The sequence below is a fragment of the Dasypus novemcinctus genome, chromosome 12 (assembly GCF_030445035.2).
Source record: "Dasypus novemcinctus isolate mDasNov1 chromosome 12, mDasNov1.1.hap2, whole genome shotgun sequence".
NCBI lineage: Eukaryota > Metazoa > Chordata > Mammalia > Cingulata > Dasypodidae > Dasypus > Dasypus novemcinctus.
The window spans coordinates 61,057,057-61,070,783 of NC_080684.1; positions in this window are offsets into that span (position 1 = coordinate 61,057,057).

Sequence of the window (13,727 nt, forward strand, 5' to 3'; positions counted from 1 at the left end):
ATATTATTAGTATGAGAGTCAGGGAAGGCTGGTCAAAAAAAAAAAAAAAAAGACATTTCAGCGGAGACGTCAATGAATATAAGAAGTCAGCTATGAGCAAACTAGGTACCAGAGAATTCAGGGCCAGGGAAACAGTGGCTTAATGGTGTAGTACAGAAATGGGAAGAAGGCTTAGTTGGTAGAATATACTTACTGAAAGAGAAAGAGGGTGCTATGAACTGAGATGAAAAGTAATATCAGTCTTTTAAGTCATATTGAGTGGTTTTGATTTTATTCTGTTTGCTTTGGGAAACTATTTAAGGGTTCCATGCAATGAAGTGATATTATCTGATTTATGATTTAGAAACTCTTCCCTTGTGTAGAAAATGAAATTTAGTTGAGTAAAGGTAGAAGTCTATTGTAGGTAACTATTTATTTCTATTACAGGTAGAAATGTTTGAATCAATTGCCTGAAGTGAGAATGGTAGTAATTTCCTGGTTCTCAATCATTCTAGTGATGCAGAATTCAATATTTCTTGAATTTTGGGGTTAGAGAGAACTGAAGATTTTGCAAATAAATGTGCCTATTGACAAATGGACCAATTTGTACTCATGGGCTATTAACATTTACAAGAAGTTGGTCCTACTTCTATCATAACTGAAATCTCACCAAGATGTTTATATTGAAGCCTATCGACAAGGTTTCAGTGGATATCTGGTTATAAAACATTCATTGGATGTCTATTTTGGGCAAAGCACTTTTCTATATGGGACAGGAGGAATATGAAATTGCACGAGACGCAATCGCTATCCTCAAGAGCATGATGTACTTTCTGGGGAGACAATCATAATCACATTTTCACAGATTTTGTATAACCTATCCGAATGTGCTGCTTTTGTTCATCTTGCTGGCATAGGCCCCAATTCCTTTCTTGATAAATGTAACATTTAGTTGGCCACCTGTAATTAATGGACCATTTCCAATAGCATCTTTTAGTGTGATGACTGTCACTTCAGTGCTCTCTCCTCTCTTGCCACAATTCAGATTGTTTATTGGTCTCTCTTGTCACAATTCATATTTCTCTCTAAGTCCTGAAATCACAGTGTCTCTCAGATGAGTGCCTTGTGCACAGCTGCTGATCAGTGTATGTTTGAGTAATGATTCCATATGCTATGTAATTGTAGCAAACGTGGATTACGCACTTATAAAAATATAACACTGTCCCAAGTGCTTTTCCAACAACCCAATGAGGGAATTACTCTTCCATTTTTTTTTTAATAAATGAAGAAATAGGAGTTGAGAATATAAGTAACTGCCCTATGGTCTTACAGCTAGTAAAATAATGACATCGATGTCGCATGCAGGTGACCTCTAGAGCCTGCGCTGAGCTGAGTCTTCTGTACTTTGTCCTCACAGATCTGAGTCTGGAAGTTCCCCTGTCCTTTGTATTCCCACGGCAAGGGAATCCTGCCCCTGCCTACCTCTCTGGCCACCTGCAGTTATACTGCCTTCACACTTCAGGTCCCCTCACTGCTAGATCATGCAAAGTTCTCTGGCTATCCTGTTTATCCATGTACCAGGGAGGCTACGTGAGCATGTGACCTGTACGGTTGCACAGGGTGCTGCACTTAGAGGGGTTCTGCTATTGGTCTAATGCTCTGCTACAGCCTTTCAAAAATTTTTAATAATTTTATCTTTGAACTTGTATTTTATAAATGAAGATCAAAGGGACAGGATGCAGATACCTGAGGAGAGGTGATAAATACAATACGTGTCACTTTACCTGCTGCCCTATTTGCACATAGAATTTAAGATGCTCCATGAGCCCTAAATTCAAATGGGCCCACCATGTGTCAAAGGTGAGCAAAATATCAAGCAAGGCAAATGTGTTGTGTCTACACTGAGTCAGTGGGGGTACTGGCAATCCTAGGAGGTCACAGATTCCTGTTGAACTATGACTTTCTTCAAATGACTTAGGAAGTAAATGCTGTTCTAAGAAACATGAGTGGCCAAGGAACCCTATTACATCCTTTTTTACCTGAGTCACTTCCTTGTATTAACCAAACACTTATGCTAAAAATGATGTTGTAGAAGGAAATGGAAAGATAGAGGACAATCCATGGTTTCTCCTCTTTTCAGTCCTTCCTTTCTCATCGGTAAGCCAAATGTAGAGTGAACTGGTTGAATGCATTTTGTAACAAGATGTGAAATAAAAGAGCTATTAGTTTTTTGCATTTCCACTGTTCTAGTCAGAACAAAATACATATGCACATGAGTTATGAAATATGTATTGAGTAATTCAGTGATTCTGAATGAGTTGTTTTATTTTCCTAGGCTGCTTAAGTAAATTTCATGAACTGGTTTGTGGTTAAACAAAAGAAATATAGTCGCTCATAGGTTTGAGGCCGGGAAAATGTCCAATTCAAGGCATCACCAAGGCACAGCTTTCTGTAGAGTTTTGGGGTTGGCTGCCCCTGATCCTTGGTTCCTCTGTCTCATGACAAGGCATGTGGTAGTGTTTTACGTTCTCTCTCTTTTGGGTTCTTTTTCAGCTTCTTGCTTCCTGTAGTTTTCTCTCCATGTGAATTTCATTCTGTTCCATGAAGGACCCTGGTAACAGAATTAAGACCCATCCTGACTGAGATGGCCACACCTTAACTGAAGTGACCTCAACCAAAGATCCTACTTACAATGGGTTCACACACACAGAACTGGATTAGATTTATTTGTTTATTTATTATTTTTTTCAAAAATATACTTAGATTATGCAGAAGTTACATAAAAAACATAGGGGCTTCCCATATGCCCTGCTCCCCACATCACCCACATTTACTCACATTAACATTAGTGTGATATATTCATTGCAATTGATGGACACATTTTTGAGCATTGCCACTAAGCATGGATTATAGTTTACATTGTAGTTTATGCCCTCTTCCACACAATTCTATATATAATGGCAAGATATATAATGGCCTATATCTGACATTGCAATGTCATTCAGGACAATTCTCAAGTCCTGAAAATTCCCCATATTACACCTGTTTTCCCTCTTCCTGACCTTAGAATCACCAGTGGTCACTGCCTCTCATCAATGATATATGTTCTTCCATTGCTAGAATCACAATAAGTCTATAGTAGAACACCAGTAAGTCCACTCTAGTTCACAATTCATTCCCCAATCCTGAAGATTCTGGGATAGTGATCCCCATTCCACCTCTGATTGAGAGGGGGCTTCGGTCCTATACTGCTGATGGATGGGACTTTCTTGGCTGCAGTTGCAGACTCTCTCAGTTCCTCGGTACAGTGGTTGTCCATCATCACCTGGGTGAGTTCAATGAACTGGAGAGTAGATATTGCAACACTCTTGAGACTCAGGGCCCAGCTAGTACATAGACAGCTCAAATACTCAAGTCTCTTGGGCATACACCTACCAACTCCAGCACCAACCATAGGTTCAAATAGAAGGGACATAAGAACCATGTGCAGGGAAAACAACACTGAGTCACTGGGGAAGCACAAACCCCAAGGTAGGGCCCATTGGCAGGGCACCAAACTCATGAGCTATCTGCCCTGGCCATAGTACCTGGGTGTCTCCAGAGCCCTCAGGAGCCCCACTATTTGGGGTAGTGTCTAATGTGGCAGTCAGTGAGATCCTGCTGAGAAGTGCATAAGCATAACCTTTGAAATGACCTCCTGACTCACTTTGAAGTCTTTTAGCCATATAAACTCATTTGTCTTTACCTTTACTCCCTTTTGGTCAAGGTCTTTTTCCATTTGCATTACTAGGATTAGATTTAAGAACAGGTTTTTCTGAGGTACATATAGCTTCAAATAATCACATAAGTTAACTACTCATATTTGCTTTTAAAACTGGTATTGTATGCTATAAAGATGAATGGTAAAATTCATGCTAATAAATTAAAATTTTATTTTTTCACTACTTAGAATGACATTAAATGGTAATTTATAAATACCATGACAAGTTGAGAGAAAGGCTGCAGTAAAAAGAAAATATTTAATATTGTAGTACCTGCAACTGAGGCAGGTTAGTTTAAGAAAAGGGAAGGTGAGTCTAAGACCTGGCAGAAAAACATGGCCATGAAACACATGGCCAGGGAACCATGCCTGGAAATCCCCTGAAGGAAAGACTGACACCAAAAGGCTGCTGGAAAGACCCCAGGAGAATCTCATTTGGAATGAGATTGGAATCAGATCTCATTCAGGGTCAAGGGAAAGCCCTGATACCCTCCAGTGGCCTCACCATTGGCCTCCTGAGGAACTAATGGGTGGGGTAATAAATCAGACAACAAATAGCTGGGGCCCCTCCCCCAGCATTATGTAAGGAAGTAGTAAGTAATAGCTTAATAAAGGTAGCCCCACAAGCTCAAAATGCTTCCTCTGCCTAGAAGAGCCTGCATCAATATCTCGGTGCCTAATCCTGTTCTTTTCTCCCATTTCTCAATAACCTCTTTTCTCTCAGTTCTCAAGAAATTATTTTTAGTGGCCTAACAAAAATGGCATGTTCTTATATTTTTTATGTAACATAGCTAAGAACCTAGAGGACTCCATCATCCCCTGACTTTCCCTGACTTCACAATGATACTTACACACCTTTTCTTTGAAGAACAGACCCCACATTTTCATTTGGCATGGAACCCCACAAGTACACTGCTCAGTACACTGTAATCCTGCTCAGTACACTGTAATCAGCAAGCCAGCCTTCCCTGTCTCACCCTGACCCACCTGGCAAATAGCTAAGCAAACTTCAGATCTCTCCCAGATGATACTTCCTCAGAGATCATTACCTGATCTCTCCAATGTCTTTCAAATCTAGATGTTTCATTTCCAATGAACACTCAACTCTTAGTTGCTCCTTATTCATTCATATTCACTTCATTCAACAAGTATTTATGGCCTACTATGTGTCAGGTACTGTTCTGGTACATCATATACCTTTACTAATAGCAATGCCTTTATATTGTGTTTGTCTACCTAACTTTCCTACTAAATATAACTTCCTTGTGGTAGATACTGTTTTTCAGTTATCAGTTTGTTTATTCATTCAAAAATACTTATTGAGTATCTACAACACCTTGTAATTCTGTTTTATTAATAGTTTACATTGTCCAAACTGTAACATGATAAATATTTTGTAGGCAAACAAATGGATGAAATAAACAGGGATTATAAATGTAGCTGAGTATAAAACCCAACCATCAACATGGGTTGGAGTGGAAAAATTAAACCTAGAGAAATATATTTATTCACGATGATTTTATCAGTTATCTTTCATCTACCCTTCTTAGTTTACTGCCAGAGACTTCAAATAGGCATCTGGATGAGTTACATCAGAATTGTTTATGAATATTCAGATGGCAAACCTGGACCAGCAGTGGTAGAGTCTTGGATGCCAATGTCTACCAGCAGAGAAGTTATCCATGCTACCCTTCAACTCCCCTGGGCTGAATGTAGGCAAGGGGTAGTTGACAGCAAGATACCCAAAAGCTGTTGATACATAAGAAGGTAAAATGTGCTTCTAAGAAAAGGCCCAGGATATCCTGGAGCATAACTTCAGGCAAAAGGGCATGGGTATGAAATGTAGTGGAAACTGGGTTAAAGAGGATGAAAAGAAGAAGAACCACAGCCATCAAATTGCCTTGAATTCAGGCATTGTCATTTTAACTTAGAAAAATATCATGTAGTCTTCATGGAAAATTACCACATGAAGAAGAAAGAGGTGAAGTGAAGAGCAGAGTAGAATGAATGGTAGAAGGTAAACTTAGAGAGTTATGCTGATGCTAGACAATGGAACCTCTTGCATACATTGTTAAAATGTTTACTAGTATTCTGAAGTTAGTGAAGGAATCAACAGAGGATTTTAAATGATATAATTAAGTGATTAGGTTAGCAAAAGGACAGAGTGATGGGATAGAGTTTTAGAGCTAGATGAGATGAAGTGAACAAGTAGATATTTTGGGAAGTACATTTCAAACAGAGGGAAAAATCAGTACAGTGCAGAAACTATAGGGTGCAGAAAGTGGTTGAAATTAAGGGAGAAAGAAGAGATTTTAGGAGCTAAAAGTCATAGAGGTGGTCAGGGTCTCATAAATTGTAGTTGAGGCTTTCATTTTGATTTTATTGCAATGGGAAACTGTTGGAGGGCTTTGAATGAGTCAGTAACATCTGTTTTGCATTTAAGAAAGGGTCACTTGGCTATTCTGTCTGGACTCCAAATGTCGAAGCATAGAAGCCAGTGAGATGGTGAGAGACACTGATTGCTAAGATTGGGATTTTTAGCAATACAGGTGGTGATGAATAGTAAGATTCCAGACACGTTTTGAAAGTAAATATTACAGTGTTTATTGATAATTGGATGTGGGGGCCAAGAGAAAGAGAAAGATGATTATAAAATTTTTGAGGCATTAGGTGAATGTTGGGGCTAGGGTGGGAAAACTGAAGTGGGTAGTAGGACAACTTCGTGATGGTGGAGTAATTTAAAAGTTCAATATTTGATATGTTAAGTTCGAAATGTTTATTTGACACCCTAGCAGAGATGTCAACTGAACAGTTATATATGATTTGAAATGGAGATGAAGCTATAGACAATAGGAGATCAATTAGAGAATGTTATGGGAAAAGAACAAACATACACACACATGTACATACACATATCCACAACCAGAAGAGAACAATGTATGCTGAGTCTACTAGGTACCAGACTAAACTAAGGACCTAATTTGTATTACTTAATCCACATGATATCCGTATAGCAAAGGGGTTTTTCTCATATTACAGAGAAGGAAACTGAGACACATGGGATATAAAATCCATCAAACGGTGAATTTGTGGTTCTAAAACTTGTGCTTCTACAATGACACCTCATTACCTTCTTTTTTTTTTTTAATTTTTTTATTTTTTATTGACTTTGTAATAATATTACATTAAAAATATATATGTGAGGTCCCATTCAACCCCACCCCCCCACCCCCCCTCTCCCCCCCCCCAACAACACTCGTTCCCATCATCATGACACATCCATTGGATTTTCATTACCTTCTTAATAACGAAGAAATATAACAGTGATGGTGTTGCAGCTGGGGATAAAATGAACAGCAGCAATCAAAAAGGAAGAGCAAACTAAAAGTTTTGGGAAATCTCACCCTTTCTATGGGAATGTGCTCAGAGCATGAGTTTATGCATGGGTGCATGGAAAAAAGAGGTCATTCCTGGGTTTTCCCTATAAATTTTCTCTGTAACTGAAATCAGCACTTTTCAACTTTTTACAGCTCTTCTACTTTCAATTCTTATATGTTGGTGTATCAATTTAAAGCTTTGAGAAGCACAAAGCCTGCAAAATGATAACAGGGTTAAAAATGCAGCTATATCATAGGGCATATGTTAGTTTTTAGATTGTCCCTTTCCTTGTAATGACAACCTTAGCACATAGAAATTCAGGTACTTTTAACCTGCCTGAACCTTCTTTTATGTTATACTCTTCTAGCCATAAGATAAAGCAAAAGTCTGAATATAAGTTTACAAAGAAAGACTTTAACTGATAGAACAGCCTTGCAGAATTTTTCAGTAAAGGGAAAAAGGCTTTTCAAAGCCCAGCAGTTGCTACTGTGTATTTGACCCACTGTTTCAGCCTGCAATTTCAGATGTTGTGCAAACCCTGATAGAATATAACACTACCGAAAGAACAATGTTCACTTACTGAACCTTGCCTCTTGCTGATAGAATATAAAGTGTAATAGCAAAGAAAATTTTAGGCTGAGACTTCAGCTTCAAAAGACAAAACATGTGGGTGGCTTCTTAGCAGGAATGAAACACATACATTTCAATGGGAAAATGAGAAGTCAGAGGTCACAATTGCCCTGGAACAAATCTCAACTTGGAGTCAATATCAAAATGATCATTAAAGAAACCATGGATAGCACAGAAGGCCAGAGCAATAATGCTTCGGGATGCTGAAAGAAGAGATGAGAGTCATAGAGAAAGCTTTCCTGTCTGGCAGGTAAATGTACTTTTATTTACTTATTTTTACCCCCAGATATAAAGCATAGTGCTCTTACATTGACAAAAAAAATTGCTTTGGGGAAAAAAACCCTAAAAAGGATAGAGAGGTACAAATATTCTTTCTTTCATCAAGTAACGTGGTCCTAACAAAATTTCACTAGAGAGTGGTCTGTTTTGGAAAATCAATTTTCAAGATTGGTAAAGTGATTTGTGAAGTTAAGGTTATCAGCCAACATGCTGGCTTGGAAAGCTGCTTAATTGGTGGTACTATTCACTGAGTTAGAGAAGACAGGGAAATAAATCCATTTTGGTGGAAGAAAGGAGTTTTGTGGACATATTCTTGTTAAGGTGTCTGTTTTGTATTAAACAGCCAACACCTAGCACAGACCTGGAACCTCGCAGTTGCTAAATACATACTAACAGAATGAATGAATGAATGAATGCATGAATGGATGACATAAAAGGAACTGTTGAGGTTATATTTGGACATATATCTGGTATGTCCTTTTCCTTTATTCTTTTTTTCTCTCTTCATTAAAGAAATTTGGTTTACAAATTATCATGCAGAAAATACAGGATTCCCATATACCACCTTATTATTAACACCTTGCATTGTCATGCAGTTTTTGTTACAATTGATGATAGCACAGTTTACACTATAGTCCATGGTGCAATTTAGTGTTCATTGTTAGTGCAATTCCATGGATTTAAAAAACAAAATTTGTAGATATAGACTATCTAACATATCCCCTTTTTACCACATTCAGATATATATTTCAATACTTTTGACCATGTTCAAAATATTGTACCACCATCACCACATCCATTACCGAAACATATCCATTGTTCCAATATAGGAACCATATATATTTTAAACCTTAACTTTTCATCCCCTATCTCCACCCCACCCCCTGGTAATGTATATTCTAGATTCTGACTATATGAGTTTGCTTATTCTAATTACTTAATTCACTGAGATGGTACAATATTAGTACTTTTCTGTCTGACTTATATCCTCAACATGACATCTTTGCTGTTCATCCATGTTGTCACATGTATCAAGACTTCATTCCTTTTAATGGCCATATAATATTCCATCACACACACACAGGCACACATAACATTTTGTTTATCTATTCATCAGTTGATAGATACTTGGGTTGCTTCCATCTTTTGGCAAATGTGAATAATGCTACTATGAACATTGGTGTGAAAATACCTGTTTGAGTCCCTGCTTTCAATACTTTTGGGTATATAGCTAGTAGTGGGATTGCCAGGTCATATGACATTCTACATTTAACTTTCTAAGGAACTGCCAAACTGTCTTCCACAGTGGCTGCACCATTATACATTGCCACCAGTAATGAATGAGTATTCCTGTTTTTCTGCATCTTCTCCAAGATTTGTAATTTTCAGGGTTTTTTTTTTAAATAGCAGACATTCTAAAGACTCTAAAGAATATGATTCAGCACCAGCCTCCTCTCCCCTTGTGCTGCCTCCTTTTAGTTGCTTTCCAAACAAAACAAAATACACTTAAACACATAATTTCCTCCTATAAAAGAAAATAGTCTTTATGTGATAAATAGCTACAAAGCAGACTCTTGTTTTCCATTGCTCTATGATTGAAATCTAGGAGCAGTAAGTTTTAAGGGTGTAGACAACCATGAAAGTGGTATATCAAGAAAATAGTGAGCAGCATAGGTAAATGGGATTCAGAATTGCTCTGACAAGGAATGTTCACAGACAGAGTTAACAACTAATTACAGTGACTCGTTCAGGTCATTTAAATTGGCTGCATAATGTGTATAAAACATTCTAACTTCTTTAATAATGAGCAACAAGTTGTAAAAGCAGTACTATACTCTCCTCATACCAAAACCGGTGTTAGTTTCCCAGGCTGCTCAAAGCAAATACCATGAAATGGGTTGGCGTAAACATAAGAATTTATTAGCTTATGGTTTTGAGGCTGGGGAAATGTCCAACTCAAGGCATCATCAAGGCAGTACTTTCCTCCAAGACTGTACCTTCTGGGGCTGGCTGCCTTTGCCCCTTGGTCCTTAGCTTGTCACATGGAAAAGCACATTGTGGTGTCTGCTGGTCTCTCCCTTCTCTTACAGTTTTTGTTGATTTCCTCTTTTTACTTCAGTGGCTTTCTCTCTGTCTGTCTGATTTTCATTCTCTTATAAAGTATTCCAGTAATAGGATTAAGTCCCATCCTGATTTAGTTGGGACACACCTTAACTGAAGTAACTTCAACAAAAGTCTGACTTAAAATGGGTTTATACCCACAGGAATGCATTAGATTTAAGAATATGGTTTTCTGGGGGTACATACAGTTTCAAACCACCATAGTGAGACTGAGAATATTCCATCTTCAATGAATTCTTTGATAAATTGCAGCTAAAATGTGCATTTTATATTTAGTATTCTTAAAAATAAATAAGCAACATTTTAAAATTAATTTTGTTCTAACAATTTCAATTTGATTAATATTTCTCCCTTTTTTTTGCTGTAGCTTGTAACAAACTAATTTTTGCCAGTTAAAATAACAGAGAATAGGATTAGAGTCAAATTTTTTGCAAGGACACATAGAATACCTTTGAAAAAGTTTCTGCTGAAAATCAGCTGTAATGGCAATAACATCTCAGACTCACAATTCTAATTAACATTGCATTAATTAGCAACTCATAGATTAAAAATCAAATCAAGAAAATATATGCTTATGTGTTTATGCATATGTTTGTGTGAGGGTGTATTAGGGCAAGCTTCTCAGTGTTTTGGTAGTTTTAATTATTTCAGAGAGATTTAGCATGTACTCATTTTGATCTTATGAGCAGAGAGACTCTCTGGTGAAAGAGTGAGTTTTATCTTTAAAATAACACTAACATCAGGCCTGGTTGTGCATATAAATATGACTATTAGGGTAAGTGAAAGGAAGAAACTCTGGAGTTAGCATCAAGTTGTCTCTCTCCCCTTCCACAGCCAATCATTCCAGAGGCCCAACAGATTCTACTAAATAAAATGCTTTCACATTTTACTTCTCCTCTTGAACTCTATGCAGATTAATTCAGGCCCTCATCCTATGTTTTGAGTCATCCAGCACACTCTCCTCACCCTAATTCTTCACTCTACCTCACAATTATCTTTGTTGCAAATATTTTGTTTGTTTCTGACAATCAGCACTCAATTACCCATTGTTTGGTCTTTTCAATAAGGGCACCGAAACCCCTGACTACAGTGATTGTTTTAGGTGTGTGCCTGGCGAGTCCTAACCAATCAGCCTCCCCTCCCCTCCCCTGTACCCCTGCACAGAGATTTACCTTCAGGAAAGAGACTGTAACCCAAATCATTAAAATCAGAATGAATCTTCGGATGTGCACTGTAGCGACAGAGAAGAAGGGCTCTCATTGTGCTTAGAGTAAAACCTGAAGGATGTGGCCCTGGAGACGCTGGTAGCTATCTGGCCACTTGAAAGAACCTTTGTATTCAGAGGACAGCTAAGCAAAATTGACATTGTTTCCTTTTGCATTAGAATTTAGAAAGATGAAGCTCTAGCTCTCTGTTAGCTTCCTTGCCACCAGGTGGAGCCTGAGATAAAACCAGCCTGGAGGAAAGCAGAGCTGCTTGATGTGAACTGATTCTAGCAACTACTGAAGCTATGCCAAAAAATAATTTGACTGGAAATTTTTGTCATTGGCAACCAAATAGTTCGTGTTATGAATGAATTGTATCCACCCAAAAGATAGGTAGAAATCCTAACTCCCGGTAACTCAGAATGGGACCTTATTCAGAAATAGGGTCTTTGTAGATGTAATTGGTTAAGTTAAAATAAGGCAATACTGCTGTAGGGTGGGCCATTAATCTAGTTAGACAGCTGTCTGTATAAGAGGAGATGAGACCCAGAGACAGAGGTACACAGGGGAGAAGGTCGTGTGAAAACTGAGGCAGAGACTGAAGCTAGCAAGAGGCAAGGGAGGATTTTTCCCTTAGAGCCATTGGAGAGAGCATGGCCCTGCCAATATCTTGATTTCAGACTTCTAGCCTTCAAAATTGTAAGAGAATAAGTTCCTATCATTTTAAGCCACTAAATTTATGATAATTTGTTATGGCTGCCCTTGGAAACTAATCCAGAATCTCACTATTCTGTTTTTAGATTAAGGTGTAAACAAACTCCTTAGTAGAACATCAAAATACTTCGCAAGGATGCTTCAACCACTATCCTAAGCATTGTATCTCTCTATTGCAGAGCCAAACTGTCCACTACCCAGGAAGGTGTGCTTCTCACTGTTCATCCATCCTTTCATAATCTTTTGTCCTTATATCTTTGGTAACTTCCTACTTACCCATTGACCAATTCAAATATCACCTCTTCCAAAAACATTTTCCATAACTCCCCAAGGAAGAATGATCAGCTGTCTTATTTTGAGTCACAAAAACTTTTTGCTCATATTTCTATTATTGTGCTTAAAATCCATATCTTTCTAGTTATTCTTTCCTGCTCAGAACTCCATTATTGCAGGGGCAAAACCGTGCTCATTTTCATATCTCAATTGCTCAGTATAGTAACTGGGACATCTCAACATGGTTCAATAGGTGTTTGATGAATAAATAAATGCTCTTAAGTATCCAGAATTTTCATCTTACTTTAGGGATTTTTGCCACTGAATGTCATGTTAAATGAAAAGAGATCTTAAGAAAAATTTAGCAATTAGTAGTCCTTTTGAGTTATTTTTAAAATTTATCAACTATCTTGGCTGGTCTACTAGAACTCTAGTCTAGTGCACACACACACACACACACACACACTTGATTAAAAGAATCAGAAGGGAGGCTAAATCACTTACTAATTTCTGGGTCTTACTTCCAGTGATTTGGATTCAGTACATCTAGGATAAGGCACAGGAATGTGCATATTTTAAAAGATTCTTAGATAATTCTGATTTTTAGACATGTTGAGTAAACATCAAATGGAAGCATTTAGAAAATGGTACCTTTAATTAGTAAATTTAAAGGATGGAGTAGAAAGGATCAAGAAAATTGAGTCTGGGCAGGAGAGGCTTGCAGCGAATCTGCATTTGACACTTGGAGGAAAAGGGAGAGCAATGAGTAGCAAGGGAGAAGAAAGGATAAAATTGAATTGGTGTCATAGATCATCTTTTACTCCCTGAAATGGTTTTTGATTTTGTCAACAATATAGTCTTTTGTCATACATTTTCAAAACACAACACCTTGAGTCTATGGCTGATTTTAGGGAAAACATTTATTTATAATTTTACTTAACTTGCCTTAGCTGTGTTTCAAATTAAGTTGATGACTTGTTTAATCAATGCCTAGAATGCTTGGGGTTGTTTTGTTTTTTTATTACATTTATCAACTGCAATCTGTGTATTATAAAAGGTTATAACAATGCTCTCAGAGTAGGAAGAAGAGGAAAAGTTACTTAGTCTCTAATAGTCTGTTGATAGCTTCAGACCTGAAAACATTTTGTGAATTAGGTTAAATGTACTAACATTTTGAAGAAACTAGAGGATTAAGTTTTAAGCTCATCAGTTCTGCAAATGGTTAAGAAATAATGCCCAGTCACTAAAAATGGATCAATTTCTTTTTCCTGAAATATTTGAATGGCATGTTTATTAAGTCTGCATTTAAAATTGCTCTTCCTCTGATTTTTATTTGATGTTTGATATTTAATTGTGTTTTTCCTTCTTTAAAACATTTCTGAAATGCT